This window comes from Capsicum annuum, chromosome 6, assembly GCF_002878395.1.
Source record: "Capsicum annuum cultivar UCD-10X-F1 chromosome 6, UCD10Xv1.1, whole genome shotgun sequence".
Classification (NCBI taxonomy): Eukaryota; Viridiplantae; Streptophyta; class Magnoliopsida; order Solanales; family Solanaceae; genus Capsicum; species Capsicum annuum.
In genome coordinates, this window is record NC_061116.1 from 62,722,769 (window position 1) to 62,748,459 (window position 25,691).

Sequence of the window (25,691 nt, forward strand, 5' to 3'; positions counted from 1 at the left end):
GTGTTAGATACTGCTTTTTCATATTTTGTCTCCTCTTCTACCTACTCAATATACTTTTTTTTTAATGATATTTGATGCTTATTTATTTTGAAACTTGACTCATTCTAAATCAGTGATTAGTAAAAATATTTTCTAAAAAGATAAATAAATTAACAATGATATGAGGTATTTACCACCTACCACAACGTTTGATGGTATTTTCTTTGTCTTTATGATTTATCATGAGTCATGACACTAATATTTCTATTATTATTAGATTTTTTTCCCCAAAATTTTTTTAACAGACATTTCTTTACAACCTTCTGGTTGTAACATATTAATTTTGTCCTTCCTACTACCAAACATATTTATCTTTTGTTAGTGCTTTCTTAATTAGATCTTTTGTTCAAGAATAAGTTTTGAATAATAGTATTGGTGTTTCTCATTTCTTAAATACTTGATAATCAATCAAGGTGAGTGAGACTCATCTCTACACAAAAAGAAAATAGGAAAATAGTACAAATTTGCCTATGTACTACACAGATTAGAAACTCTGTGGCTACTTTTGTGTTGCTGGAATTGTGCCAATTGAAACTGCTAGAGTGCCCTTTTCTTGATGATAACGGAAATATCACTTGATATCTTTTTCTTATTGAAGATAATCCTCTCTTCCTTTTTAGATCTCTTATTCCCTAGTTTATAAACAAGATTTCCTATGGCTTCAACGTACATGAACATGAAATTTTAGGATCCTCTGTGGTTTCTTCGAGGTTAACTTTAGGACATGAAGTGAAGTGGTATAGTGGTTTGGTTGTTATGTGTTAACTCCGATAAATTCATTGGGACAACCAAGATTCCATCTTTGTTTTAGTTTTTGGAGGTAGTTAACTGATAAATATACTCAAGTTTCCATCTTTATTTATATAGCCTCCAACAAACATTTTCAATGGCTTTCTTTAGCAGGTTCAAAATTATTCTTCTGCTTGGATACTGTTTATTAAATGATTTGATTTTGAATGGCAGGTTAAAAATTATTCTTCTGGTACTAATTTAGTATCTTTGTGCTACCAGCACATCTGAATCTAGATTCGGTGACCGCTTATCTCTTTCCCTTTAATTTAGGCCAAGCAAAGGTAAGTTGATTTCTCTCTATTTTCTTGTAATGAAGTCTTTAAATGTAGTTTAGTTTGGGATTATTTTCTGTAGAAGGATAAGAATGCCATAGTAATTTTGTGATGATTATATGGTATGAGAGGGACATGCGACACCTCTACTTATTTTCTTTGTTACACTTGTTCAATTGTTTGACTTATTATACTATAAATTAATATGTTACTTGAAAGTGAAAAGTGTAGTTACTTGAAGAGGAACTTTTATTTTGAACTTTGTTGAACCGTAGGTACTTGAAATATAAACTTTTTATTGTGAACTTACTTAGTTGAAATGTGAATTTTTGTTCTGAATGTGGTTTAGTTTGTTAACATGTGAGGTGACTTAGTCACTTGAAATTTATTAAGTGTAGGTACTTGAAAGGTGAATTTTTGTTTTGAATGTAGTTTAGTTTGGTGACTTGGGTAGTGACTTAGTCACTTGAAATTGATTATGTGTAGGTACTTGAAATGTGAATTTATCATTTTTAAGGTAGTTTAGTTTGTTGTTTTAGGAGATGACTTAGTGACTTGAAAATGTTGAATTTAGGTACTTGAAATGTGAATTTTTGTTTTGAATGTGGTGTAGTTTGGTAACATGTGAGGTGACTAAGTGACTTGATATTGATTAAGTTTAGGTACTTTAAACGTGAATTTTTGTATTGAAATGTACCTTGGTATGGTGACTTGGTAGGTGACTTAGTAACTTGAAATTTACTAAGTGTAGGTACTTTAAAGGGGTATTTTTGTATTGAATGTACTTTGGTTTGGTGACTTGGGAGGTGACTTAGTGACTTGAAATTTACCAAGTGTAGGTACTTGAAAGGTATATTTTTGTTTTGAATGTAGTTAAGTTTGGTGACTTGGTATGTGACTTAGTTACTTGAAATTGATAAAGTATAGGTACTTTAAAGGTGAATTTTTGTTTTGAATGTGGTTTAGTTTGGTGACTTGGGTGATGACTTAGTGAGTTGAAATTTACTAAGTGTAGGTGCTTTAAAGGTTAATTTTTTGTTTTGAATGCAGTTAAGTTTGGTGACTTGGTAGGTGACTTAGTCACTTGAAATTAATAAAGTGTAGGTACTTTAAAGGTGAATTTTTATTTTGAATGTGGTTTAGTTTGGTGGCTTGGGTGATGACTTAGTGAGTTAAAAATATAAAAGTTTAGGTACTTGAAATGTGAATTTTTGTTTTGAATGTGGTTTAGTTTGTTGTTTTAGGAGGTGACTTAGTGACTTGAAATTGATAAAGTATAGGTACCTTAAAGGTGAATTTTTGTTTTGAAAGTGGTTTAGTTTGGTGACTTGGGTAATGACTTGGTGAGTTGAAATTAACTAAGTATAGGTACTTTAAAGGTGAACTTTTTTGTTTTGAATGTAGTTAAGTTTGGTGACTTCGTAGGTGACTTAGTCACTTGAAATTGATAAAGTGTAGGAACTTTAAAGATGAATTTTTATTTTGAATGTGGTTTAGTTTGGTGACTCGGGTGATGACTTAGTGAGTTGAAAATGTTGAAGTTTAGGTACTTGAAATTTTAATTTTTATTTTGAATGTAGTTGAGTTTGGTGACTTGGTAGGTGACTTAGTCACTTGAAATTGATAAAGTGTAGGTACTTTAGAGGAGAATTTTTGTTTTGAATGTGGTTTTGTTTGGTGACTTGGGTGATGACTTAGTGAGTTGAAATTTACTAAGTGTAGGTACTTTAAAGGTTAATTTTTTTTTTGAATGCAGTTAATTTTGGTGACTGGGTAGGTAACTTAGTCACTTGAAATTGATAAAGTGTAGATACTTTAAAGGTGAATTTTTATTTTGAATGTGGTTTTGTTTAGTGACTTGGGTGATGACTTAGAGAGTTAAAAATGTTGAACTTTAGGTACTTGAAATGTGAATTTTTGTTTTGAATGCGGTTTCATTTGTTGTTTTAGGAGGTGACTTAGTGACTTGAAATTGATAAAGTGTAGGTACTTTAAAGATAAATTTTTGTTTTGAAAGTGGTTTAGTTTGGCGATTTGGGTGATGACTTAATGAGTTGAAATTTACTAAGTGTAGGTACTTTAAAGGTAAACTTTTTTGTTTTGAATGTAGTTAAGTTTGGTGACTTGGTAGGTGACTTAGTCACTTAAAATTGATAAAGTGTAGGCACTTTAAAGGTGAATTTTTATTTTGAATGTGGTTTAGTTTGGTGACTCGGGTGATGACTTAGTGAGTTGAAAATGTTGAAGTTTAGTTACTTGAAATGTCAATTTTTGTTTTGAATGTAGTTAAGTTTGGTGACTTGGTAGGTGGCTTAGTCGCTTGAAATTGATAAAGTGTAGGTACTTTAATGGTGAATTTTTGTTTTGAATGTGGTTTAGTTTGGTGACTTGGGTGATGACTTAGTGAATTAAAATTTACTAACTGTAGGTACTTTAAAGGTGAAATTTTTATTTTGAATGTAGTTAAGTTTGGTGACATGGTAGGCGACTTAGTCACATGAAGTTGATAAAGGTTAGGTACTTTAAAGGTGAATTTTTATTTTGAATGTGGTTTAGTTTGGTGACTTGGGTGATGACCTAGTGAGTTAAAATTTACTAAGTGTAGGTACTTTAAAGGTGAATTTTTTATTTTGAATGTAGTTACGTTTTGTGACTTTGTAGGTGACTTAGTCACTTGAAATTGATAAAGTGTAGGTACTTTAAAGGTGAATTTTTATTTTGAATGTGGTTTAGTTTGGGGAGTTGGGTGATAACTTAGTGAGTTGAATATGTTGAAGTTTAGGTACTTGAAATGTGAATTTTTTATTTTGAATGTAGTTAAGTTTGGTTACCTAGTCACTTGAAATTGGTAAAGTGTAGGTATTTTAAAGGTGAATTTTTATTTTTGAATGTGGTTTAGTTTGGTGACTTGGGTGATGACTTAGTGAGTTGAAAATATTAAAGTTTAGGTACTTGAAATGTCAATTTTTGTTTTGAATATAGTTAAGTTTGGTGACTTGGTAGGTGACTTAGTCACTTGAAATTGATAAAGTGTAGGTACTTTAAAGGTGAAGTTTTGTTTTTAATGTGGTTTAGTTTGGTTACTTGAGTGATGACTTAGTGAGTTGAAATTTACTAAGTGTAGGTACTTTAAGGGTTAATTTTTTGTTTTGAATACAGCTAAGTTTGGTGACTTGGTAGGTGACTTAGTCACTTTAAATTGTTAAAGTGTAGGTACTTTAAAGGTGAATTTATATTTTGAATGTGGTTTAGTTTAATGACTTGGGTGATGACTTAGTAAGTTGAAAATGTTGAAGTTTAGGTACTTGAAATGTGAATTTTTTTTTGAATATGGTTTAGTTTGTTGTTTTAGAAGGTGACTTATGACTTAAAATTTATAAAGTGTAGGTACTTTAAAGGTGAATTTTTTTCTTGAAAGTGGTTTAGTTTGGTGACTTGGATGATGACTTAGTGAGTTGAAATTTACGAAGTGTAGGTACTTTAAAGGTGAATTTTTTTTGTTTTGAATGTAGTTAAGTTTGGCGACTTGGTAGGTGATTTAGTCACTTGAAATTCATAAAGTGTAGGTACTTTAAAGGTAAATTTTTGTTTTGAATGTCATTTAGTTTGGCGACTTGGGTGATGACTTAGTGAGTTGAAAATGTTGAAGTTTAGTTACTTCAAATTTCAATTTTTATTTTGAATATAGTTAAGTTTGGTGACTTGGTTGGTGACTTAGTCACTTGAAATTGATAAAGTGTAGGTTATTTAAAGGTGAACTTTTGTTTTTAATGTGGTTTAGTTTGGTGACTTGGGTGATGACTTAGTGAGTTGAAATTTACTAAGTGTAGGATCTTTAAAGGTAAATTTTTTGTTTTGAATGTAGATAAGTTTGGTGACTTGGTAGGTGACTTAGTCACTTGAAATTGATAAAGTGTAGGTACTTTAAAGGTGAATTTTTTTTGAATGATGTTTAATTTTGTGACTTGGGTGATGACTTAGTGAGTTGATAATGTTGAAGTTTAGGTACTTGAAATGTGAATTTTTATTTTGAATGTGGTTTAGTTTGTTGTTTTAGGAGGTGACTTAGTCACTTGAAATTGATTATGATGTAGGTACTTTTTTATTTTGAATTTAGGTACTTGAAATTTGAAATTTTGGTTAGTTGATCCACTTAGTTGAATTTGATTGATTGTGTAGATGGAACCTGATTATAGCTGGATATATCAACGGAATAATGATAATAGAATGAGTCTTAGGGAGGAATTTGTTGAAGGTGCCAGACGATTTGTTGAACATGCTAAGATACTTGATGTTTGGTCACGTTTTCGGGCTATTCATTGTCTTTGTGTTAGATGTGATGGTATAAATCTTTTAAAAGAAGAAGTTGTGAAGGAATATCTTTATAGAACGGGGTTTCACGAGGACTTTTTAAGATTGCGTACTATTGGTGATGATGTTGAGCAAAATAACTTTGTTGTTGCAGAAAGTAATAGGTCTGTCGGGCATAATGAATATCAAGATACTAGGATGATAGAAATGGTGCACAATGCTTTTGGGATGCAATAGATATTCCTAATAGAGAAGCGGGCAAATTCTATGAACAATTGCATGCTGCTAGTCATCCTTTTTTTGACGGGTGTTCGCACTCTTGTTTGTCTGTTGCTGTTAGATTATTAAGTATTAAATTTGTCTGGAATATTGCTGAAGGAGGAATGGACTCAATGATAGACCTTATTAAAGAGTTAGTTGACCCCGACTTAGAGTTTCCTGATTCTTTCTATAAGGCAAAAAGATTGGCGTCAAAGATAGGTCTCTTCTCGGTTAGAATTGATTGTTGTGAAAATGGCTGCATGTTATACTTTAAGGAAGATGCTAACCTAGAGTCTGTAAGTTTTGTCAGTACCCTCGATATAAGCGTGGTTGTAGTGTAAATAAAATTGCTACTAAGGCGATGCATTATTTACCTCTAATACCAAGGTTGAAGAGCTAGTATGCTTTAAACAGCTTAGCTCCTCATATGAGATGACACAGTGAAAATAAAAGGCCCACTGGTGATATGTGTCATCCATCTAATGCAGAGTCTTGGAAGTATTTTGATACAACTTATCCAAATTTTGCAGCTGAGCCACAAAATATTTGTTTGTTATTATGTGCGGATGGCTTCTCTCCTTTTTTCAGTTGGTGCTGTGCCATATTCATGTTGGCCTGTATTAATCACCCTATATAATCTTTCTCCTGAAATGTTGATGACTAGTCCCTATATATTTTTGAATTGTGTTTTCCTGGCCCACGTAATTCAAAAAGCGAAATAGATGTCTGCATGCAACCTTTGATCGATGAACTTTAAATTTTATGGAATGAGGGGGTTGAAACTTGGGACATCTCACTTAAACAGAATTTCAATCTGCGTGCATATTGTCACGACCCAAATCGAGGCCCTGGCCGTGACGAGCATTCCGATCCATGAAGGCCTAGACACCCTTCTCTATCTGGTAGTCATGCACCAAATTCATACAATACAGAAAGACGCAGAATTACAGTTTAATATGAGATCATGGTCATATTCTGAATTCAATTTAACAATGAGGAATAAAAATCCAACAGTAACTAGACATTAACTGAACCAGTCTGCAAAATCTCTAATACATGATAAAATGACAACTGTCTGAAAATTGGGATAAGGCCCCCAGTAGACCCAAATCTAAATAAATAACAAATGTCTGGAATAGACAGGCCTTCTGGAATAAAGAAGGCTCACCACTGCACAACTTGCTTCTCTCTAAAATCTTTACTATTTAGCCGGACCCCTAGATTGAGCCTCAGACCCTGAGAGATAGGGGGTCAATACAGTTGTACTGGTACACAGAGAAAATCCAAAATAATGCTTTATATTTAACATATATGAGAGCAATTTAAAATAGTTTATAAATACATCATATAGAAAGAATCACATGGGAATATTTAAAAGACTCTACAAGAATCATCTGAACTCTGTACTAGGTGGTATACCCTACAACTCTGAAATTCCATGGGCTATATGGAATCTGCCATTAACTCGGCCGCCAAGCCCCTAACCCAAGTTTGCCGCAAGGGTCGGAGTCTCTGTCTCTACTATGCCACAGGGCCGTCGCCAGCATAAAATAATAATATATCTGTATCGGTAAATACTGTTTTAGGCTAAGAGTAACTTGAACTCAAGCCTTTTTCAGGTAACCACCTAACTCTCTTTAAGCCCATTTTTAACTCTTTTAAAACATGTATTCTCTGAAAACATACTCTAAAAACTCTAAATCTGTTATGGCATACATACATATGGTATCGTCATACCATTGACTTGCAAGTTACATCTCTGAGCCATTAATAGTATATTATAATCTCTGTTTTCAAGACATAAGTTTGGGACCACCATATCGATAAATTATTTCAAAGAACTCTTTCTTAAAGCTCACGTAAACATATGCAAGAACCTCTCTTTTCCAACAGTTCAAAACACGCAAAGTGGTCCTATCGAAGTTTTCAATCACATGCAATTTCCTTCTCTTTAACACAAAAACATAATTATATCAAGGAACACCCTCTCATTATTTCTAAATCATGTTCAAATGCTATGACATTGAGAAAACTACTTTCAAATCATAAAACATCCATTTCAACTCTTTTTCGACAAGTTCATAGACTTTAATTCAACGCAAGAGAGGGATTTCTTAATTTATGCTCTCAAACAATCTTCAATTTCAATTTTCATACATATACATATACATATAAATCGATTTAAAGGGGGAAGGCCGAAAGGCCGAAACAACAATATCACTAAAACATTCATGATGCATAATTAAAATAATGGATTCCAAAATCCCTTTCTAAATTCATGCTTGATAAACTTTAAATCATATTTGAGTGTTTCAACAAGCCCATGTATTTTTAGGATAAACCCTACGTACCTTAGGTTGTTTAGGAGGAAGAGCGAATTCCAAATTTTACCTTAGTTCTTAAAAATATTGACTTGTAAGGATGAGTTCTTGATCTTGAAAGAATTGGCTAGGGTTTTTAATTTTATGTTAAAGGAGTTATTTTTTGAAAACCTACCTAAAGTGCTGATATGGTGTTTAATTTCGTGTTTGGGGCGTATTAGGATAAGGGAAAATGACCCCATTGCCATTAAACACGCGAATTTTAAAATCTAATACAACTGGGCATCGACGCTGTAGGCGATGTGGCGGTCATGGGCATTGACGCGATGCTCGACGCGTTGCGCCTCTACCGCGTCGAGCCTCAGTACTTTTTCTGCACAAAGATTGACCAACGTGGTGTGCGATAAAGTGCGCCAAGATCGCGTTGGTCCACTATTTTGGAACACTGAACGAGGTCCAAACGTGGTCTGAAAAATCCGAAACTAGTCCGGGAACACCTATTGACCTCCCGGATCATGAACTAGCTAACATAACTATTGAGTGTCGGAAAGGTTGAAAATAAAATCGTCAAGGATTTAGAGCTCAAAATGACTAAGTCCCTTTTTATACTTTGAATATTTTCAAGTTGCTAGCCTCTCACACATGCCTCTAGGTGACATCAAGTCTAATAAAACTACGGGGTGTTACATTATCCCCCCCTGGGATCATTCGTCCCCGAATGATGATGCAGAACACAGATAAGCACGATTTCAACCATACTAAGGCCATAAAAGAATAAGACAAAGATTTTACCTTTCGTTTGGTCATTCACCGAATAAAAAAAGTTTGGGTATCTTGCATGCATATCACTCTCTGACTCCCAAGTGGCTTCCTACACTATCTGATTTCTCCACAACACCTTAACCGAGACTACCTCTTTGCTCCTCAACTTTCGGACTTGACACTCCATAATAGCAATGGGTTTCTCCTCATAAACCAAAGAGTCTTTCACATTGATCTCATCTACAGGAAACACTAAAGAATGATCTCCAATACATTTCTTCAACATAAATATGTGAAATACCGAATGAACAGAACCCAGATTTACCAGCAAGTCTAACTCATATGCAACCCCACCTATCCTTCTCAAAATCTGATATGGTCCTATATAGCATGGACTCAACTTACCTTTCTTCCCGAATTGCATGATTCCTTTCGTAGGAGAGACTTTGAGAAACACCCAATCACCAACCTCAAATTCTATCTCCCTTCTTCTAACATAGGCATAGGGCTTTTGATGACTCTGATCTGTCTTGAGTCGTTCTCTGATGATTTTCACATCCTTCATCGCTTGATGAAAAAGGTCAGGCCCAAACAACCGCATTTCACCTACTTCATACCAACCTATTGGCGACCTACATCTTCTCCTATACAATGCCTCAAAAGGAGCCATCTTAATACTGGCGTAGTAACTATTATTATATGCGAACTCTATCAATGGCAACTGATCTACCCAACTACCTTTCATGTCAATTACGCAAGCCCTCAACATATCCTCAAGGGTCTGAATAGTACGTTCGGCTTACCCATCGGCCTGAGGGTAGAAAGCAGTACTCAGGTTCACTTGGGTACCTAAACCCCTCTGAAAAGACCTCCAAAACTGTGAAGAGAATTACATACCTCGATCAGATATAATGGATATAGGTGCTCCATGAAAATGAACTATCTCTTCAATGTACAGCTTGGCATAATTATCTCCTGAATAGCTAGTCTTGATAGACAGAAAGTGAGCTGACTTGGTCAGCCGGTCTACAGTTAACCAGATAGAATCATACTGGTTTTGGGACCTCGGAAGTCCCGTGATGAAATCCATATTGATCATCTCCCACTTCCACAGAGGAAAAGCTATCTCTTGGGAGGTACCACCTGGCCTCAAGTGTTCCACTTTAACTTGTTGACAGTTCAAACACTTGGAAACAAAGTTAGCCACATCACGTTTCATATTATTCCACCAATATATAGCTTTAAAATCATGGTACATTTTAGCAGAGCCTGGGTAAACAACATACCTCAAAGTGTGAGCTTCATCGAGGATTCTTTTCTGCAAACCATCTACGTCTGGCACACATAATCTACCCTGATATCTCAGTATCCCATCACCACTAATTTCAAAAGACATCACCTTTTATTGCCCCACATCTTTCTTAATTTGCTTTAAAATAGGATCTTCGGCCTGCTTCTCTTTAACTTCTCCACAAAGGGAAGATTTAGCTATCTCATGAAAAACCACTCCTTCATCTTCGGAATCCAAGAGTCGCATCCCTAGATTTGCAAGTCGACGAATATCTTCACCATCTCTCTCTTCCCTTCCTCAACATAAGAAAGACTGCCCATAGATAACCTACTGAGGATGTTGGCTACCACATTCGCCTTGCCTGGATGATAGTGCAGGCTCATGTAATAATCCTTCAAAAGTTCCAACCAACGCCTTTGCCGAAGATTTAATTCTTTCTGTGAGAAAACATAGTGTAAACTCTTGTGGTCAGTAAATAAATCAACATGTACCTTATAAAAATAATGCCGCCAGATTTTAAGAGCATACACCACATCCGCTAACTCCAAGTCATTGGTGGGGTAATTTCGCTTATGCACCTTCAACTGCCTAGATGCATAAGCCACCACTTTACCGTGCCGCATAAGTACACACCTAAGTCCTACTCAGGACGTATCATAGTAACCAACAAAACCCTCTGTACCTTCCAGAAGAGTCAAAACAGGAGCAGTTGTCAACTTGTCTTTCAACTTCTCAAAACTATTCTCACAGGAGTTAGACCATACAAACTTCACTTTTTTCTGCGTCAACTTAGTAAGTGGAGCATCTATGAAGGAAAAACTCTCTACGAATATTCTGTAATACCCTGCCAAACCCAAGAAGGCAATAACATTAAGCAAAAATTCACACTTGGAAAACTTTGCATACAACTTATGATCTTTGAGAGTCTGAAGGGTGATTCGGAGGTGATTGGCATGGTTCTCCTCACTCTTAGAATAAATCAAAATATCATCAATGAAAACTATGGCAAACAAGTCTAGAAACTGATGGAACACCCTATTCATTAGGTCCATGAAAGATGCAGGGGCGTTAGTCAACCCGAAGGACATGACTAAGAATTCATAATGACTGTAGCGGGTTCGAAAAGCTATTTTGGGAATGTCTGACTCTATAACCTTCAATTGATGGTATCTCGGATAAAGGTCTATCTTTGAAAAAAATTTAGCACCCTGAAGTTGGTCAAAGAGATCATCAATCCTAGGAAGAGGATATTTTTTTTTAACAGTGACTTTATTCAGCTGACGGTAATCTATACACATATGAAAGGAACTATCTTTCTTTCGCACGAAGATCACGGTGCACCCCAGGGAGAAATACTAGGGTGGATAAAACCTTTGTCTAGAAGATTTGTTAGATGCTCTTTCAACTCTTTCAGTTCTACGGGAGCTATTCTATATGGCAGAATGGGGATGGGAAGGGTGTCTGGTAGTAAATCAAAACCAAAATCTATCTCCTTATCAGGTGGTATTCCTGGGAGGTCATCGAGAAATACTTCTGGGAATTCATTTACCACAGTAACAGATGGAAGGGAAGTACTTTCAATATTTGAATCTTTAACATGAATAAGATGATACAAAAAACCCCTGGAAATGAGTTTACATGCTCTGAGGTAAGATATAAAGTTCCCTCTAGGCGCTAAAGAATGACCCTCCCATTCTATCACTGGTTCATTTGGAAAAGAAAAAGTAACCTTCCAGGTTCTACAATCTAGCGTGGCATAACATGAATGGAGCCAGTCCATTCTTAAGATGGCATCAAAATCAACCATATCAAGCTTAATGAGATCTGCCACAGTATTCCGGCTATAAACAGACACAACACAAATCTTATACACCCTCCTAGCCACAACAGAATCACCCACCGGAGTGGAAACAGAGAAAGGTTCTGCAATTATATCAGGTTCAAACCCAAAACCAATAGCCACATAATAGGTCACATAGGACAAGGTAGACCCAGGATCAAGTAACACATATACATCATGAGAGAAAATTTGTAACATACCGGTGACTACATCTGGTGAGGCCTCTGCCTCCTGGCGGTTTGACAAAGCATACAACTGGTTGCGACCACTTTCAACAGCTGAATAACGCCCTTGAGAGGCGGTGCTGGTACGGAGGAATTAGCTTGAAATTTGGCTTCCCCAACATTACCTTTCGTTGTCGGGCAATTCTTCTGGATATGGCCTGGCTAGCCGCACAAATAACATACCATGGGACCAAACTAACATCTTTCTGGATGATTTCTCCCATATCTTCCACAGTGCGGGTATGATCAAGGAGTATGAGCTACACTCCTCCGAGACTGCGTACCCTGTACTCTCGGGCCATGACTAGACTAAAAATCCTGAAATCACTGATCAGCTGGAGGTCTGGGAACTGAAGCACTGACTGCAGACTGAGCATTATTCCAATTCTTTTTCTTTTTCCACTTGCTTCCCCAATTGCCATCCTGGTACTGACTATGGTTCTGATCTTCTGGCTAGGCCTTCTTGGCTTGCCTGTCCTTTTCCCTTGCCTTAGCCACCTTTTTCTTCTAATCCTCTACCTTGCATTTGAACTGATAGTCTGGAGAAGTCCATGTCCCTGTTCAGCATTGCCCCTTGCATTTAAGCACTAAGTCATCTGAAAGGCCGGATGCAAACTTTCTCATACGGGCTCTCATATTACCAACCAACTCTGGAGCATAACAGGCTAGTTGGTTGATCCTCAGAGTGTACTTCTTGACACTCATTTTTTCTTGCTTTAGGTTCATAAGCTCTTCAGCTTTGGCCTCCCTCAACTTTAGAGGAAAAAATAGATCTAGGAAGGCTTTCACGAACTCACCCCATACTGTGGGCTCAACACTCTCACCCTTCGAATCTTCCCACTTGCTATACCACTAATTCACAACTTCTTTAAGCTAATAAGTTACTAATTCCACCCCTTCCACCTCATCTATATGCATCACCCTAAAAATCTTCTCTATTTCATCTACAAAATCCTGAGGATCCTCCTCTACCTTAGTGCCAGCAAACTTGGGCGGGTTCATCCTCATGAACTGACCCACCCATATAGCCTCAAATGTAACTGATGCAAACCCAACATCCTCCAACCGTTGAGTCTGTGTGGCCACTAACTGCACAAACGTATGTATTGACTGCGCGAATTCTGTATTAGATACCTCTGTCTCATGAGGTTGGGTGCAGTTAGTCCCCATTCGGGGAGCCTAAGGTGCCCTGGGTAGGCTGGTCTAAGTAGGTGGGACTCCTAGAGTAACAACAACTTTTGGAGTATATGCTCTGTTATGTGTCCTCATCCCATGAGTAGGACGAACCTCATTAGTCTGGGCATTCTGATCGTTAGAGCGAGGTGGAAGCATGGCTTCTTTTCTGAAATACAAGAGATCATTGATTAGAGGAAGATTATACTCCAAAGCACGAACTAATTCATAAGGAGGGGAAACATTGCTAAACGCTTAGTAGCTTCCTACTTATGAGTATGGCATACTACACACCTATAACTAAGACTCTACCCGACGTGATTTCGCAGACACCCTGGAACCATTAATCATGCTTTGATACCAAGTTTTTCAAGACTCAAATTGAGGACCTAGTCGTAATGAGAATTCCAAACCATGAAGACCCAGATGCCCTTCTCTATCTGGTAGTCAAGCATAAAATTCATACAATACAAGAAGACGCAGAATTACAGTTTAATATTAGACCATGGTCATATTCTGAATTCAATTTAACAATGAGGAAAAATACAACAGTAACTAGACATCATCTGAACCAGTCTGCAAAATCTCTAATACATGATAAAATGACAACTATCTAAAAACTGGGACAAATCCCCAGTAGACCCAAATCTAAATGAATAACAAATGTCTGGAATAGACAGGCCTTCTGGAATAAAGAAAGCTCATCACTGCACAACTCGCTTATCTCTGAAATCTCTACTGCTTAGCTGGACCCCTAGATTAAGCCTCAGACCCTAAAAGATAGGGGGTCAATACAGTTGTACTGGTACATAGAGCAAATAAAAAATAACGATTTATATTCAACATATATGAGAGCAATTTAAAATGGTTTATAAATACATCATATAGAAAGAATCACATGGGCACATTTAAAAGACTCTACAAGAATCATCTGAACACTGTAACACATCTTTATTTTACTTCTTGACTAGGTGGTATACTCTACAAATCTAAAATTCCACGGGCTATATGGAATCTGCCATTAACTCGATAGCCAAGCCCCCAACCCAAGTTTGCTGCAAGGGTCGGAGTCTCTGTCTCTACTACTCCACAGGGCCGTTGCCAACGTACAATAATAATATACACGTATCAGCAAATACGGTTTTAGGCTAAGAGTTACTTGAACTCAAAGCTTCTTCAGGTAACCACCTAATTCTCTTTAAGCCCATTTTTAGCTCTTTTAAAACATGTATTCTCTGAAAGCATACTCTAAAAACTCTAACTCTGTTATGGCATACATACATATGGTATCGTCATACCATTGACTTGCAAGTCATATCTCTTAGCCATTAATAGTATATTATAATCTCTATTTTCAAGACATAAGTTTGGGACCACCATATCGATAAATAATTTCAAAGAACTCTTTCTTAAAGCTCACGTAAACATATAAAGAAACTCTCTTTTCCAACAGTTCAAAACACGCAAGGTGGTCCTATCAAAGTTTTCAATCACATGCAATTTCCTTCTCTTTAACACAAAAACATAATTATGTCAAGGAACACCCTCTCATCATTTCTAAATCATGTTCAAATACTATGACATTGAGAAAACTACTCTCAAATCATAAAACATGTATTTCAATTTTTTTTGATAAGTTCATAGACTTTAATTCAACACAAGAGAGGAATTTCTTAATTTGTGCTCTCAAGCAATCTTTAATTTCAATTTTCATACATATACATATACATATAAATCGATTTAAAGGGGGAAGGCCAAAAGGCCAAAACAACAATATCACTAAAACATTCATGATGCATAATTAAAATCGTGGATTCCAAAAACCCTTTCTAAATTCATGCTTGATAAACTTTAAATCATATTTCAATGTTTCAACAAGCCTATGTAGTTTTAGGATAAACCCCACATACCTTAGGTTGTTTAGGAGAAAGAGGAAATTCTGAATTTCATCTTAGTTCTTGAAACTGTTAACTTGCAAGGATGAGTTCTTGATCTTGAAAGAAGAGGCTAGGGTTTTCAATTTTATGTTAAAGGAGTTATTTTTGTGAAAACCTACCAAAAGTGCTGATATGGTGTGTTAATTTTGTATTTGGGGAGTATTAGGGTAACGGAAAATGACCCCATTGCCCTTAAACATGCAGATTTTAAAAACTAAAACAACTGGGCATTGACGCTGTAGGCGACGTGGCGCGTCATGGGCATTGACGTGATACTCAACACGTCGCACCTATACCACGTCGAGCCTCAGTAATTTTCCTGCACAAAGATTGACAACGTGATGGGCAATGCAGTGCGCCAAGATCGCGTTGGTCCACTGTTTTGGAACACCAAATGAGGTCCAAACGCGGTTCAAACAATTCAAAACTTATTCGGGAGCACCTATTGACCTCTTGGATCATAAACTAGCTAACATAACAACTATTAAGGGTCGGGAAGGTCAAAAATATAATCTTCAAGGATTTGGAGCTCAAAGTGACTAAGTCCCTTTTTACACTTAGAATATTTTTAGGTTGTTAGCCTCTCACACATGCCTCTAGGTGACATCAAGTCAAACAAAACTAGGGGTATTACACATATCTAATGTGGACTGTTAATGATTTTCCTACTTATGGAATGTTGTCTAGGTAGATGACAGCTAAAAAGTTAGCTTGTCCATACTGCATGGAAAAAATAAAATCTTTCACATTGAGACATAGAAGGAAAAATTCATAGTTTGATTGTCATCGTTATTTCTTGCCACCTGATCATGAATTTAGGAGACTCGAGAATTTATTCAAAAGGAATAGAACGGAGCATGATGGTCCACCTCCAAGGCTATCTGTTCATGACATTTGGGAGATAGTTCAAGATTTTCCTAAAGTCAGGAAGAAACCATTATATAGACTTGATGGATATGCTGTTTCGCATAACTGGACTAAGCCAAGTATATTTTGGGAGTTAAAATATTGGTCAGATAATTTCCTTAGAAATAATGTTGATGTCATGCATACTGAGAAGAACTATTTTGACAACTTGTTCAACACAGTTATGGATGTCACCGCCAAGATAAAGGACAATCCTAAGGCCAGACTTGACTTACCAAAATATTGCAAGCGCAGAGAATTACATATACAGGAGGGGCCTAATGGAAATGTTCTTAAGCCCAAGGCTAGTTTTACATTCAAGTTGGACCAAAAGCGTCAAATATGCGAGTGGGTCCAAAGTTTGAAGACGCCGGATGAATATGTCTCAAATTTAGGAAAGAGGGTTGATATGGCACAAGGAATCTTTCATGGAATAAAAAGCCATGATTGTCATGTTTTCATGGAACAGTTACATCCAATTGCTTTTATTGGATTACCTGAAAATATATGAAAACCAATATAAGAGATTAGTTTGTTCTTCAAGTACTTATGTACCACTACATTAAAAGAAGAAAATCTGGCACGAATGGAAAGAAATATTGTTGTTATCACCAACAAATTGGGGAAGATTTTTCAGCCAGCATTCTTTGATGTGATGGAACATCTTCCCATTCACCTTGTGCACGAAGCTCATTTAGGAGGTCCAGTTCAAACTAGGCTGATGTATCCATTCGAACGGTAAGAAATTATAACATATTTAAATTCATACATATCATTTTTTAGTATAGTAAACATCTAATCTTAAGATTGCGCAGGGCAATTGGAAAATTGAAAAGGGGTCCCAAAAAAAAACATAGGGTGGAAGGCTCTATATTTGAGGCATATCTTGTAAGAGAAACGTCTCAATTTTGTTTATACTACTTTTATGATGAAGTTGCTTGTTCAAGAAAAAGACTGAATCGTCATCAGGACGCTGAGAATGAGACTCATTTGCAACCGATGTTAATTTTCAATCAATCTGGTTGTAAGGCTAAACAGACCATATTTCACCGGCTCACTCCCACGGTGCGCAAATCAACAACTTTGTATGTCTTGCTGAATTTCCCAAAAGTTGAGCCCTTTCTGAAGTAAGGAGATTAAAAATTTAACATATCTTATTTATTTACTCATTCCCTTAAGGAAACTAATTGTGTTTCGCATGTTCGATCTTCAGTTCATTTAAGACTCAATTCCACTAACATCAAGTGTATACATCCTTTGCAACATGGTTTACATATGAGGTTCATAAGTGTATTAATATTTCTACAAATTTTAAATATTCACACATTCCTCAACTAACATATATATATATGTAAAATATTTTTTGGTACACCAGTCACCAAATGCAGCCGCATATGATTAGCTCTTGAGAGATATTTCTTTGGGATCAGTTGAAGCTCATGCAATGTCCCATTACAAAATAAATGGGTTTAAATTTTCCACCAAAGAACACTCCAAAACAAGGATAACAAACAATAGTGGTATTTGAGTTAAGGGTGATGATGATGTTGATTACTTTGACATATACATGAGATCTTAGAATTGGAGTATGCTGGTTTCCCGATAAAAAAATTATCCTCTTTCGATGTAAGTGGTTTGATCAAGAACAAGAGGCACAAGAGTATATAAGGAGCATAATATCATTGAAGTGAAGCACAATAGGTCGTATCCTGTTTACGATCCATTTGTTCTAGCGCAAAATATTAGACAAGTGTATTATGCTCCTTATCCGTTGCGCAGTGATAAGTCTGATTGGTGGGATGTAATCAAAACAAAGCCTATAGGATGGTGAACATTGAGAATGTGCTGAAAACTGTGTATCAAAATGAAATACATATTAATCACCAACTAGTGGACATTGACTTAGTGGATGGTTTGAATCACTCGAAAAATATATTTGAAGAAGTTACTATTGCAGAAGAAGAGGCTGAGTGGGTAGGAGATGAGGAGACTTCCAAAGAGGGTGAATGGTTTTATGGAGAATCTTCAGGAGAGGAGGATTTGTTTGTGTAGGTTGTATTTATTATATATGATGTCTTTATGCTTTGTACTGTATATTTACCTTTATGTTTCTTGATTAAGATTGATATATAATATATTGTGTAAGATTGTTGTTTTTATTTTTCCATAATTTATATAGTAATAGAAATATTCTTGTCTATCTCGTATTGTTGGAGCTATTTGAAATGTGAATTAGTAACTTGAAATTAATTACTTGGAATGTTTTCTTATATATTCATTTTGTAGGAACTAACTACTTGTTAACTTTACATAATTTAGATGTCAGGTAGAGGTGACAAAGGTAAGAGAAAAGTTGATCCTACCAAAACAAAAAAGAAAAAAGAACCTCCACCTTATAGACGATCGACATGTATTCATATATCTGAGGCTCGGTTTGCTGACGCGCCAGCACGACCCTCATATTCTAGGTCGTCTCAACATTCGTTCCTTCTCCTATGCATGTGGGGCCACTTCATGGGTCTATACAGAGTCATTATACTCCTATCACCATCCCACCACCATCACAGTACTATTGGACAACCGCTGGCACATCCAGACATCTACCATCGTCAATACCCTCCTGTAGTAGTCCCCCACATTCACACAGTGATTCTGCTGGATCTATTGGGTTGTCGGATCTTTATCTTAGAGGCACTCTATCCGGTACTTCAGATTCGCCTATGCCAGTGCATCCACCAGCACTTCCTCCATGACCCATAGACAGAGATGATTATGGGAGGCATTATCTTATTCTATATGGAATATGGTAAGATTTTTAAATATACTAACATTATTCACTTTTCATTACTATATTATTATACTCTATCAAATTACTGTTTGATCTTGTGTTGTAGGTTTAGGATGGATACTGAAGTTGGAAAAATTGTGAGTAAATGCATTTGTCATCACTTCAACGGCTACTGGACCAGTTGGCAAAAGGTTTCAGAAAATTACAGAGAAAAAATGTTTAAGGAATTTCATGTAACGATTTAACTTATCGACTACTTAACGCATTGTTAAAACCAAAGATTGAATATTATATTTTTGTTTTTGTTGTAGAAATATTACTGGTGGGATGAAGCGAATGAATGTGCTATAAGGATGAATTTTTATCGAAGAGCTAGATATAGATTTAACGTTCTGTTAGATTATGCCAGAACCAACATGGTACGACCTGGGTTTATACTCGAACCCATATGGCAATAGTATATTCACTATTGAAATAGCGAAGAATACCAATCATTGAAAGACAAAGGAAAGAAAGATCCGGCATCATCCAAGGGTGGCTCTTTACATACTGCAAGTGCAGTTAGTATGATTGCTGTGGAGGAAAAATGGTATGTAACTTTTATAGTTTTAATTGTTTGTTTCTGTTTAAATTTTTAACTATTTGAACATTAATAAATTTTACATATCCAGGAAAAAGAAAAGGGTAGGAAGATACCCTTCGATGAGCTATTCGAGATGACGCATGCGAAGAAGAAAAAGAAACTAACTGATGAAGATGTTTGGGTTGAGCCTCGTACAAAAGCTGTCTATGTAAGAATCAAATTTTGAATTTATGAATATATTTTTCAAAGTTGATATTATTCAAGTACAAGTACTTTAATATTTTCTTACTATTAATTGTAACTTTACTTTGAATATAAGACAAATATAAGCAGATCGTTAGTGAGTATCATAGTACTCACTATATATTTTTTAAAAACCGACCACACGTGGTCGGTTTTTAAAAAGTGTGGTGTGGTCGGTTTTTAAAAAGCTACCACACTTTTACCGACCACGCATTTTGGTCGGTTTTGTGGTCGAAAATTCAGGAAAACCGGCCATATGTGGTCGGTTTTTGTGGTTGGTTTTCCTATTTTTTTAGAAGTGGATATCATATGTCAACAACAGATTATACACCCCACTCATGCACATAACAGTAATAATGATCTCAAATATAAATCTCATAGTTATTTTTCTCAACCCATAGCATTCTTTATCTATTTATTAACTACCAAACTCAATTTGAAAGAAGTTAAGCCATAACCTACATCGAAAAGACGAAATTCAAGCTTAAAGTGCTTCAACACAAAACTTTCTCCTTACAAGCGACCTCAAAATCAACTATAATATTCAGATGTAGTGTCTACTCGTTAAAAAAAAACTAATGATATCCATATTGTCCATATTTAAGTCAGATCCAAAGCGGGTTTGAAAAACGAGTTTGAAAATAAATGGGGTAAAGCCAAAATTTCGTTTTAGGTGTTTTAAAAGATGTAATTAATGGAAAATAATGGAGATATGAGTTTATCTTACCAGCATGAAACACGATGAAGAAACCTCAAAAATTGCCTTTTTCAAAGCCTGAAGGACAAAAAAAGTAAAATTATGAAATTGAGGCTTTATATTGTTCTGTGATAGTGCCTCACGACCGTGGTCCCAACCTCATGATCGCGAGTGTAAACTTTAACTATCTCATTAAATATGCCTTTGTGTTTGTGGCCGAGTGTTTGCATTCGCGAAGGTCCACTACCCGGACTATCGTGTTCGCGATAACCTCGTCGCATTCACAAAGAAGGTGTAACCCAACCCGACTTGATGCCTTTTTCGATTGCTGCCACCACCTCGTGATCGTGATGAAGGGAACATTACTTCTCTATATTCATGGCTAGGGGGCCGCATTCGTAAAGAAGGACCTAGCATGCACTAGATACCAACAACTTTGCTGATTTTGCATGTTTTTATATTCTCCAAACGGACCCTTGAGATTCGTTAGAGGCTCTATAGAAATAAACAATATATGCTATCAGGATAATTTCAATGTTCAGACTTAATGACAATGTTGGATTTTCAAAAAAAGGATCATTTTTAATAAATTAACCCTCAGGACCCTTTTTTGACATTTTTTTCAAATGAAAGGTCCAAATACAAAATAAAGATTCCAAACCCGAACCTATCATGCTACTAGCCCAAATTCAACAATTTGGACCTACTGAAACTATCCAAATCATCATACGACATTCAAAAATCAAATATTGACCAAAGTCAACTATATGACTTTTAAAGCCTCTAAAAACCACAAACTCACCCAAATTATTTCCGATCATATTATGAATTGTGCCAAACATTCCCACACCTCAAAATCAACAAGTCGCAACTATAGAGAAGAAAAAAATTGTCAAAACACATCAAAAGCAAAATTTCAATATCAGGTCATTACTGCATCCACCACTAACGATCTAGTTCGCCCTCAAACTAAAAGAAAAAAAAACACCCGAATCAATATAGAGCTGAAGGTTACTACTATGTCGGACTTGACCTCCCAAGTAGCCTTCTCAATAGAATGGTGTCTCCACACACCCTTAGCCACGAAAATATCTCTAGAACATAACCTTCTAACATTCCTTGCTAAAATGGACATTGGATCCCCTACGAAGGTCAATCTCTCATTTAATTGAATGGAGTTCCAACAAAGCACATAAGACTCATCTAGAATATAGAATGGAAGCATAAATACATGAAAAACTGGATGAACGACTGAAAAGTCTGGAGGTAAAGCCAACTCATAAGCAACCTCCCTAATTGTATGAAGAATTTCAAATAGCCTGATATGCCTAGGGCTAAGCTTGCCCCTGTTTCCAAACCTCATCATACCCTTCATGGGAGACACATGAAGGAAGAGCCAATCACTAATCCCAAACATCAAGGAACAAATCCTACTCTCTGCAACAACTCTTTTTCCTACTCTAGTCTGCCTAAAGCCTATCTTGAATTATTCAAACCCTGTCCAAGGACTCACAAAGAAAGTCTGTACCACAGGGTCTAACCTCTGAAGTCTTAAACCAACCAATAGGAGATTGACAATGCCTACTATACAATGCCTCAAAAGGTGTCATCTCAATACTTTAAAGGTAGCTATTATTATAAGTAAACTCTGCTAAGGCCAAATTCTACTTCCACTCGCCTCCAAAGTCCATAACATATGCACGAAATATATCCTCCAAAACCTAAATAGTACACTCTAACTGACTGTTGATCTAGGGGTAGAAGGTTATGCTAAAGTCTACCTAAGTACCCAACTCCTCTTGAAACATATGCTAGAAGCTAGAAGTGGACACTGAGTTTCTGTCTTAAGTAATGGAGATGGGTACCCTATAAAGATGAGCTATTCCTTAAACATAGATATGAGCCAACCTCTCGGCATTTAAGAAAATCTGAATAGCTATGAAATGGAATGATTTGGTAAACCAATCCATAATGACCAAATTCTCTCAGAACCATGAGAAGTACGAGGCAACCACTTATGAAGTCCACAATGATCCACTCCCATTTCCACTCAGGAATGAGTAATCTCTGAAGTAAATAACTCGATCTCTGATGCTCGAGCTCCACCTACCGACAACACAAGAAACAAGCTACAAAGTCTGCTATGTCCTTCTTCATACCACCCTACTAATAAAGCTGCTTTAAATCACAAACATCTTAGTCACCCTTGGATGGATGGAATACCTAAAATAATGTGCCTTATCCAAAATCAATCCCACACATCCACCAGCTCTTTATACATAAACTTGGCCTCCGATCCTCAAAACACCATCGAAATCAAGAGAAGTTTCCTTATCCTCACCACTCAACACCTTATTTCGAATCTCTGTCAAACTATCATCATTTTACTATTAAGATCGAATTTGCTCTATGAAAAAAGATGTAGCATGAACAAAGGATAAAATATGCTCGAGTGTCAAAATATCAAGCCTAACCATCTGGTTAGCTAAAGACTAAACCTCCAAGGCTAAAGGCCACTCCTGGATCAAGAGATGAGCTAAACTCTCTATACTAGTCGACTTCTAGATCAGGGTATTCGCAACTACATTATTCTTGGCCGGATGATAAAGAATAGTGAGTCCATAATCCTTAAGCAACTTAAGCCAACACTGCTACCTCATATTAAGATCTCTCATGAGGCTTCAACTGTCAGAAGCATAAACAATCACCTTACCCTACAACATCAACACTACACCCAACTCAACACCAAAAATATAACAAAACATAGTAAAACTCACACCTTCCTCGAGAAAGGTCAAAATAAGAGCCGAATTTAATAGCTCCTTTAGATTTTAGAAGCTCTTTTCACATGCATCTAACCTCTAAAATACTATATTTATCTAAGTCAACTTGGTCAAAGGAACTGTAATATATGATAAACCCTCTAAAAATATCGATAATAACCCACCAAATAAAAAACTCCAAATATCGATAGGAAAAGTAGGTCTAAACCAATCACAAATCACTGTTATATTGGTCGGATCAACCATAATACCATCCTTGGTCATCACATGACCCAAGAAAGAGATAGAATCTAACCAAAACTCATACTAGGAAAACTTGGCATACAATTTCTCATTACACAACCTCTGAAGTACAATCCTCAAATGCTTTATATAGTCTGTATTCTTGGAATAAACTAAGATGTCATCTATAAATACAATAACAAAGGAGTCAAGATACATTTGAAATACCAATTTCATCAACTCTATAAATACTGCAGGGGCATTGGTCAACCCAAAAGACATGATCGATAACTCATAACGATTGTATCGAGTCCAAAAAGTAATTTTCAGAATATTCAAAGCTCTAATTTTCAACTAGTGACACTTGGATCTCAAATCAATCTTGGAAAACACTGAAGCACCTTGAAACTGGTCAAAAAGATCATTAATGAGAGGGAGATGATACTTTTTCTTAACCATTACCTTGTTCATCTGCCTATAATCAATACAAATATGCATAGAACTATCATTTTTCTTCATGAATAATAATCAATACACATATGCATAGAACTATCCTTTTTCTTCATAAATAAGACAGGAACACCCTAATGAGATACACTAGGTTGAATGAACCCTTTACTAAAGAAATCTTAAAATTAATCCTTCAACTCAGCCAGGGCTATCCCATTAGAAAAGATAAAGATTGGCTTGGTGCTCGGCTCTACATCAGTAGCAAAGTGAATATCACAATCTAGAGGCATATTAGGTAAATTCGTAGGAAACACATCCATGAATTTGCAAAAAACTCAAATAAAATCCATAGGAGGTAGTGAGGCAACACTAGTATTATGGACAAAATCCAAATAAGAAAAACACTCTCTCTCTACCATGCAATAAAAATATAGAAAAGGTATAAAACCCTTTGAACCTAAATTAAGAGTACATTTCCAAGCTAACCTTGGTACACCTGACATAGCTAAGGTCACGATCTTAGAATAACAGTTCAAAATAGCATGATCAAGAGCTAGCCAATCCATACCCAAAATAACATCAAAATCAAGTGTGTCTAGGATAATCAAGTCTACCCAAGTCTCATGGCCCGCAAAAGTAAGAACACAAGATCGGTACACTCGATCCACTAGTACAAATTCTCTTACGAGGGTAGAAACATAAAGAAACATAGCAAAGGGGTCATATGCAATATCAAATATAGAAGTAAAATACGTAGAAACATAGGAGAATATAGACTCAGGGTCAAATATCAAAGAAGAGATCTATAGCTAACTAGGATGATACCTATAATAACTGCATTAGTAACCTCTGTTTCAATTCTCACATATATAGAATAACACTAACCAAGATCGCTCCCAGACTATGTAACCCTATGACCACCTCTGTTATCTCCCTTACCTCTACCTCTAGCACTTCTGGCACTACTAGAACTAACCCTACCATACTATAAACCACATTTTACTATAGATCTTTGAGTGGGGCAAAATTGGAGTTGAGAACCCTTCTTAGTGGGTCCATACACATATCAAGGGAAATCTTAGACATATGGACAAACTCAACACATACAAAACATCTTCTACAGCCTGACTCAATCAGAAAAGGTATGAATAAACTAGAACAATCGCTTTGGCCTAAAGAATGAATCTTGGAGACTCCACCTACATGCCTAATACCTAGCTAGCAAAAGTCGAAGAATATGAAGACCTACCACCTGATCCCTACAATGTAGTTTGAATTGGTCTACAATAATAACCACAAGAGCCTATACTATAGAAATATCTACATCGAGAGGCATGCCCACTAAAATCACCCTAATGATGAACTTTCTTAGTGACCCCCTATGTAACCTGGATAATAGATCGATCATCTTGGTATGTTTAGTAATAATCTAGAAGGAAGCCTCTAAAACTACTATCTGGGCTATAGCTAACTAAGATGTACCACCTAACGCCTTCACAAACTTCTGAATCCTCTTAGACTCAACAAAGATACTAGCAGCTGAATATTTGAATAAGGTGTGAAAACATGCCTTATACTTGATAATAAATATAAACCCCTACTATAAGTGATCAATCTCACCCCTCATCTAGTATCTCAAGCTATACGGTATGAACCTTTCAAAGAAGGCCTAAAAAAATTGATTCTAAGTCATAGCAGGCAAACCTAAAGACCTACAACTGGAAAGCGGCCTAAAAAAATTAATTCCAAGTCATAGAAGGCAAACCCAAAAGCATACAACTGGAAAGGTACCTACA

The 25,691-nt window shown here is 36.1% G+C and overlaps 1 long non-coding RNA gene across 2 annotated transcripts; it reads left to right on the forward strand.

Annotated features, from left to right (window-relative positions):
• Positions 1 to 450: 450 nt before the first annotated feature.
• LOC107875044 lies at positions 451 to 19,847 on the forward strand. Of its 2 annotated transcripts, none has more exons than XR_007057043.1 (5): positions 451 to 1,112; positions 18,449 to 18,935; positions 19,024 to 19,150; positions 19,229 to 19,506; positions 19,589 to 19,779. It is a non-coding gene; the product is annotated as an uncharacterized LOC107875044 (long non-coding RNA). The 2 variants fall into 2 exon arrangements; XR_007057044.1 differs by having other exon boundaries at positions 453 to 1,112; positions 19,024 to 19,108; positions 19,589 to 19,847.
• The last annotated feature ends 5,844 nt before the right edge of the window (positions 19,848 to 25,691 follow it).